The sequence below is a fragment of the Glycine soja genome, unplaced genomic scaffold, assembly GCF_004193775.1.
Source record: "Glycine soja cultivar W05 unplaced genomic scaffold, ASM419377v2 tig00104707_1_pilon, whole genome shotgun sequence".
Taxonomy (NCBI): domain Eukaryota; kingdom Viridiplantae; phylum Streptophyta; class Magnoliopsida; order Fabales; family Fabaceae; genus Glycine; species Glycine soja.
Genome location: NW_021144462.1, coordinates 53,238 through 61,250, shown reverse-complemented (window position 1 = coordinate 61,250; position 8,013 = coordinate 53,238). Strand labels below are relative to the sequence as shown.

Sequence of the window (8,013 nt, the reverse complement as noted above, 5' to 3'; positions counted from 1 at the left end):
ACAACAATAGGACCAATCCACTTAGACCTCAACTTACCACTCATGAGTCCAAGCCTAGAATTATACAATAACACTTTTTGCCCAACCATGAAGTCCTTTTTAACTATCATGCTATCATGGAACTTCTTGGTCTTTTCTTTGTAGAACTTGGCATTCTTGTAGGCTTCTAGGCGGATTTCATCTAACTCACTCAGTTGCAACTTTCTTTCCTCACCAGCTTGATCCATAGAGAAGTTGCAAGTCTTCACTGCCCAGTAAGCTTTGTGCTCAATTTCCACTGGAAGATGACATGCCTTTCCAAAGACAACCCGATAAGGAGACATTCCTATGGGTGCTTTGTAGGCAGTCCGATGTGCCCAGAGAGCATCATCAAGCCTGGTACTCCAATCTTTCCTGCTTGGCTGCACAATCTTCTCTAAAATTCACTTGATTTCCCGATTAGAAATTTCTGCCTGTCCATTGGTCTGGGGGTGGTATGGTGTGGATACCCTGTGTACCACCCCGTACCTTTTAAGCAGGGCATGCATTGTCCTGTCGCAAAAATGGGTTCATTGATCACTAACAATTGCTTTAGGTACTCCAAACCTGCAAAACAGATTAGACCTGACAAAGTCTGCAACAACTTTAGCATCATTAGTTCTAGTGGGCTTGGCTTCCACCCATTTTGAAACATAGTCAACTGCAAGGAGAATGTAAACATAACCAAAAGAGACAGGAAAAGCGCCCGTGAAATCTATACCCCAAACATCAAACACCTTACAGAATAGCATAGGTTGCTGAGGCATTTGTTGTCGCCATGTAAGTGTATTTCCTGCTCTCTGACACTTCTCACAAGTGCTGCAGATCTTCCACGCATCTTTAAAGATGGTGGGCCAATAAAAACCACAATCGAGCACTTTGCGAGCTGTGCTTTGAACACCTAGATGACCTCCCGGTGCGGAAGAATGACAGAACTGCAGGATTGAGTCAGTCTCATGATCTGGAATGCATCGTCTAATTACCTGATCACTGCACAATTTCCACAAGTAGGGGTCATCCCAAATAAAATGCTTAGCATCACTTTTAATTTTATCTTTTTGGGCCTTAGATGATAAGGGAGGAAAAACAGAGGCAACTAAATAATTGACAATGTTAGCAAACCAGGGAGTAGAAAGAGAGTCAGAAATACTATACAGTATATACAAATGATCATCCGGGAAATCATCCCGAATGGGTGAATCCGCATCTGATGCACGTTCGATCCGACTCAAATGATCAGCAACTAGATTTTGTGCTCCGCTCCTATCACGGATCTCCAAGTCAAACTCTTGGAGCCAGAGCATCCATTGGATCAACCTAGGCTTAGAATCAGCCTTCTTCAACAAGTACTTTAGAGCTGCATGGTCAGTGTAAACAATAATGCGGGTACCAAGAAAATAAGATCGAAATTTTTCAAGAGCAAAAACTATGGCTAGAAGCTCTTTCTCAGTAGTAGTATAATTCGCTTGGGCAACATCTAAAGTCCTAGAAGCATAATATATCACCCTGGGCAATTTATCAATTTTCTGAGCAAGGACAGCCCCCAATGCATAATTTGATGCATCACACATAAGCTCAAAAGGGGCTGTTGATGTGCCATCATTTTCTTCTATTTTCTAAACCCTTTTTGCACCATTTTAATTACTGATTCGTCTTAATTGTCAATTAATTAGGCAGTTTTATTATTTGGGCCCATTTAGCTAATTTGATGTTTTTAGTCTAATTTCAGGAATTAATGAAACATTGGGCTTAATCTGGATTTTGGTTGTGGACTTGAAGAGGGCAAATAAAGCAGTGCTTACCTTAGTTAATTTCTAATTAGGAAATTTCGCAATTTTATTTTATGTTGTTCAGTGTTTATTTCGTTTTGGGCCAGAGTATTGTAATAGGGCCCAGTGACTTTGAGTGACTCTTTTTAAATAGTAGCCTTGGGATTCGTGCAAGGCATTCTGTTATGCTATTTTCATTATTTAGAGCTTTGGTTTTAGGTGTTCACGTTTTTCTGTTCCCTTGTTACGGTTTTCGTTCTTAATGCAAATTTCCGTTTTCTGCTTCTAATTACGAGTTCATTATTGCTTTTTCTTCTACTTTCATTTACGTTTCTGTCTCATATACGTTTCTGTTCATTTACGTTTCTGCTTCATGTTTCATTTGCGTTTTCTGTTTGGATCTATGGAAGGCTAGATTTTCTGGTGTTGTTTCCTTTTGAGGATGAAGCCCAAATCTCTTTGAGGTTTCGCTTGTAATGTGGTTTCCTGGAAGTTTTCCCTTCACCAGTTATCCCAAATTCGTGAATATTAATCAGTGCACGCTTCGTGTTCGATTAATTGCCTCTGAGCCTAACTTGCGTTCATGCTTAATGGACGAAGGTCTAACTGGTGTATGTGGTGCCTAATCATGTATTGACAACCCTAAGTTGATTTTCCCTTAGTAAATTGAAATAGGGTTGGATTAAGTGGTTGACTGTTAGGGACGAATTCTCCATAACCCAGGATAAGAGAATGACTTCAGACTCAGAGGAAACAACCTGTTTTTAACATTAGTAGTTTCGTATTCCAGTTTACTTGTTCTGCTCTTTAATCACAAAACAAACAACCCCCCCCCCCAATCGTTACTGTTACTGCAAGTATATTATGAACATTTGGTTTGCCACTGCTCGTTGGGAAACGACCTAGGATCACTTCCTAGTTACTGCATTTTCATGTTTATTTGATTCGGGTACGGCCTCGATCAAATTTGGCGCCGTAGTCGGGGAGCAGTGTCCAAAAGTTCATAATAGCTAGCTAGTGCTGTGTGTTTAATCCTTTCATGTTTTATGTTTAATTGTTAGTATTGTGTTAGTATGTGTGTTAGTGTTGTTTAGTGTCCTGGTATTTTGTTTAGTGTGTGTTCTATTTCAGTTTTTTTCATTAAGCGTTTCCCCTGTTTCAGTCTTGGGTGTTTTGCTGTGAATAGTGTTTTGCGACGGACTTAGCGACCACTTTTGCTTGCGGCAAAACAGAGTAGTAGTAGAAATCAATTAGAGACGGATTTTAGCGACCACCCATGCTGAATTATTTGAGATTTTTTGTTTTAGTAGCTAGGGTTGTTATTTTCGCCTGAATTTTTTTGTGGTAACTTCTTTTAATCCATATTTTGTGGGAAAAATAGCTAGAGCCTTTAGTTTGGTCAGATTTGAAAGTTCCAAAAAACTAGAAAATTTCGTGTTTGTCAAAACTTCAAACGGCCATAACTTTTGCTCTGGTTATCAGAATCGCAATTATTATATATGCATTTGGGGTAGAAAAAAATTTCCTATGCCGTGGCAGCCTGCTGTAGGCCGGCTGAGGTCTCCATCGTCCAAAAAAAAGCGATTCTGTCAAAAGTTTTTTATTTTTCAAGTTTTATTCACTTATTTTTTCTTAACCCACCAATTTTAGATTTCATAGTTAGACTTTGAATTTTTGTCTGAAATTTTTTGTGCTATCTTCTCATCATTTTATAAGGTTGTTCACAAAATTTCAAGTCATTTGGATATCATTTGAGGGTAGCTGTAGTTCAAACCTGCACCTTTATTTACATGACAAGGCAACTAGTTGTGCATGCTGAATGTAGTGTATGACTAGAGGCAATCCATCTGACTTACAAACCTTTGACCCTGAGATAGATAGGACATTTCATAGATTAGTTAGGCATCATTTTATACCTTTTGATCATCCTGAGCATTCCATTACTGGTGAATCTGTGCATTCTGTTATTGGTGATTTTGAACATCCTGATTTGGAGCATTATAATTTTGAGCATTCTGATTATGAGCATTCTGATTTTGCACATGCTGAGAACATGGCACAACCTCCACCCCGTGAGAGGACTCTAAGGGAAATGGCTGCACCTGATTTCACCTACGAAAGCTTGTGCATCCAATACCCTGATGAGGATGTCCCATATGTTCTTAAAACTGGACTGATTCATTTGCTTCCAAAGTTTCATGGCCTTGCAGGTGAAGACCCGCACAAACATTTGAAAGAATTTCACATTGTCTACTCCACCACGAAACCCCCAGATGTCCAAGAGGATCACATATTTCTGAAGGCTTTTCCTCATTCATTAGAGGAGTGGCAAACGACTGGCTGTATTACCTTGCTCCAAGGTCCATCTCGAGCTGGGATGACCTTAAGAGAGTATTCTTAGAAAACATTTTCCCTGCTTCCAGGACCACAGCCATCAGGAAGGATATCTCAGGTATTAGACAACTCAGTGGAGAGAGCCTGTATGAGTACTGGGAGAGATTTAAGAAACTATGTGCCAGTTGCCCCCACCATCAGATTTCAGAATAGCTTCTTCTCCAATATTTTTATGAAGGACTCAGTAATATGGAGAGAAGTATGATAGATGCTGCCAGTGGTGGAGCCCTTGGAGACATGACTCCTGCTGAAGCCAGAAATTTAATTGAGAAGATGGCTTCCAACTCTCAGCAGTTTAACGCCAGAAATGATGCCATAGTCATTAGAGGAGTGCATGAGGTAGCTACAAACTCAGCTGCATCATCTGAGACTAAGAAGCTTGAAGGCAAACTGGATGCATTGGTTAACTTGGTAACCCAGCTGGCCTTGAATCAGAAATCTGTACCTGTTGCAAGGGTTTGTGGTTTGTGCTCCTCTGCTGACCACCATACAGACCTTTGCCCTTCCATGCAGCAACCTGGAGCAATCGAGCAGCCTGAAGCTTATGCTGCAAATATTTACAATAGACCTCCTCAACCTCAACGGCAAAATCAACCACAGCAGAACAATTATGACCTCTCCAGCAACAGATACAACCCTGGATGGAGGAATCACCCTAACCTCAGATGGTCCAGCCCTCAGCAACAACAACAGCAGCCTGCTCCTTCCTTCCAAAATGCTGCTGGCCCAAGCAGACCATACATTCCTCCACCAATCCAACAACAGCAACAACCCCAGAAACAACCAATAGTTGAGGCCCCTCCACAACCTTCCCTCGAAGAACTTGTGAGGCAAATGACTATGCAGAACATGCAGTTTCAGCAAGAGACCAGAGCCTCCATTCAGAGCTTAACCAATCAGATGGGACAATTGGCTACCCAATTGAATCAACAACAGTCCCAGAATTCTGACAAGTTGCCTTCTCAAGCTGTCCAAAATCCCAAAAATGTCAGCGCCATTTCATTGAGGTCGGGAAAGCAGTGTCAAGGACCTCAACCCATAACACCTTCCTCATCTGCAAATGAATTATATTGCCAGATTCATATCGCAGCTCACCGCCATTTGTGAGCCATTGTTCAAACTCTTACGCAAAAACCAAACTGACCGCTGGAATGAGGGTTGCCAAGAGGCTTTCGGAAGGATCAAGAAATGCCTCATGAATCCCCCTGTGCTTATGCCACCAGTACCTCGAAGGCCTCTCATCTTATACATGACAATCTTGGACGAGTCAATGGGGTGTATGCTGGGGCAACATGACGAATCTGGAAAGAAAGAATGTGTTGTCTACTACCTGAGTAAGAAGTTCACGGCCTGTGAAATGAATTACTCTTTGCTCGAAAGAACGTGTTGTGCTTTAGTATGGGCATCCCATCGCCTAAGGCAGTACATGCTGAGCCATACTACCTGGTTGATATCCAAGATGGACCCGATCAAGTACATCTTTGAAAAGCCAGCTCTCACAGGACGAATCGCCCGGTGGCAAGTCCTGCTATCCGAGTCACCCAAAAGGCGATAAAAGGAAGCGCCTTGGCAGATTATTTGGCTCAGCAGCCTCTTAACGACTATCAGCCCATGCATCCCGAATTCCCGGATGAGGACATCATGGCCTTGTTTGAGGAAAAATTGGACGAAGATCGGGACAAATGGACCGTATGGTTTGACGGAGCGTCGAATGTTCTAGGCCATGGCGTTGGAGCAGTATTGGTCTCTCCGGACAATCAATGCGTACCTTTCACAGCCAGGTTAGGATTCGACTGCACCAACAACATGGCCGAATATGAAGCATGTGCCCTGGCCGTCCAGGCAGCGATTGACTCCAATGTCAAACTACTCAAGGTGTACGACGACTCAGCATTGGTAATCCATCAGCTGAGAAGGGAATGGGAAACTAGAGATCCCAAGCTGATACCCTACAAAGCCTATATCAAGGAATTGGCTAAGACCTTTGATGAGATCTCTTTCCATCATGTTCCCCGCGAGGAAAATCAAATGGCGGATGCGCTTGCTACTTTGGCGTCTATGTTCCAGCTAACGCCGCACGGGGATCTACCATACATTGAATTTTGGTGTCGTGGCAAACCCGCGTATTGTTGCCAAGTGGAAGAGGAACGGGACGGTAAGCCTTGGTATTTTGACATCAAGCGATATGTCGTAAGCAAAGAATACCCACCAGAGATTGCCGATAATGATAAAAGGACATTGAGAAGATTGGCGGCCGGTTTCTTCATGAGCGGAAGCATACTATATAAGAGAAACCACGACATGACACTCCTGCGGTGCATGGATGCCAAAGAGGCGAACCACATGATCAAGGAAGTCCATGAGGCCAACGGGCATGCTATGGCCAGAAAGATCCTAAGGGCAGGTTATTACTGGCTTACCATGGAAAGTGATTGTTGTGTCCACGTAAGGAAATGCCACAAATGTCAAGCATTCGCAGACAATGTCAATGCCCCACCGCATCCTCTGAATGTCATGTCCGCCCCTTGGCCTTTCTCCATGTGGGGAATATATGTCATCGGGGCCATTGAGCCCAAGGCCTCGAATGGTCATCGCTTCATCCTCGTGGTGATAGATTATTTCACCAAGTGGGTCGAGGCGCCCTCCTACGCCAATGTCACGAGGGGTGTAGTGGTCAGGTTCATTAAGAGAGAGATTATCTGCCGATATGGTTTGCCAAGGAAGATTATCACGGACAACGGCACCAACCTGAATAACAAGATGATGGGGGAAATGTGCGAGGAGTTTAAAATCCAGCATCACAATTCCACACCCTACTGACCAAAGATGAATGGATCCGTGGAAGCGGCCAATAAAAATATCAAAAAGATTATCCAAAAGATGACCGTGTCGTACAAAGATTGGTACGAGATGCTCCCATTTGCGTTACACGGTTACCGAACTTCAGTACGAACGTCAATTGGGGCAAAGCCGTTCTCATTGGTATATGGAATGGAGGCTGTGCTACCGTTTGAGGTAGAAGTCCCGTCATTAAGGATCTTGGCGGAATCCGGATTAAAGGAATCAGAGTGGGCTCAAACGCGCTATGACTAGCTCAACCTCATTGAAGGTAAGCGCTTAACGGCCATGAGTCATGGGCGCTTGTACCAGCAAAGAATGAAAAATGCATTCGACAAGAAGGTACGCTTGCGCAAGTTCCATGCGGGAGACCTTGTGTTAAAGAAAATGTCCCATACTATCAAGGACAATCGAGGAAAATGGGCCCCAAACTACGAAGGGCCTTTTGTTGTGAAGAGGGCTTTTTCCGGAGGAGCCCTGGTGCTTACCAACATGGATGGCGAAGCGCTACCTTCACCCGTGAACTCTGATGTCGTCAAGCGATATTATGCTTAGAATCTGGGGCAATTAAGGATGTCGCTGCATGTTCTTTATCTTTATGTGTTTTCTGGGTTTCCCCCAGGGATTCCCCGTCTACTGTATCTCTCGTTACAATCTTTCAAAGAAGTGAACGTGGGTTCGAGGCTTTAGTCCTCACATTGGTTTTAAATCTTGCGTTAATTTGTGATCACCTGAGCCCTTCCACTCAGTTCATGGGATGCCCCAAGCGCTTAATTAAAATTGAACCTAAACCAACTTTCACTAAAATTTGCTGCGTTTGAAAACATTCATGCATACGCATACGCATGCATATTGTTGTGGTAAAACAGGGGCAGGATCATCTTGAGCTACCTTCTGGGGTAGAGACAAAATTAAAACAGCAGAAACCAATCGAGGTAAGACAACGATGCGGTAGAGATTTGCCACACCTCGTTGTTTCCTACTTTCGGATACT

The 8,013-nt window shown here is 43.2% G+C and overlaps 1 non-coding gene across 1 annotated transcript; it reads right to left on the bottom strand.

Annotated features, from left to right (window-relative positions):
- Positions 1 to 4,217: 4,217 nt before the first annotated feature.
- On the bottom strand, positions 4,218 to 4,324 carry LOC114404598. The gene has a single exon (XR_003665049.1). It is a non-coding gene; the product is annotated as a small nucleolar RNA R71 (small nucleolar RNA).
- Between the last annotated feature and the right edge of the window lie 3,689 nt (positions 4,325 to 8,013).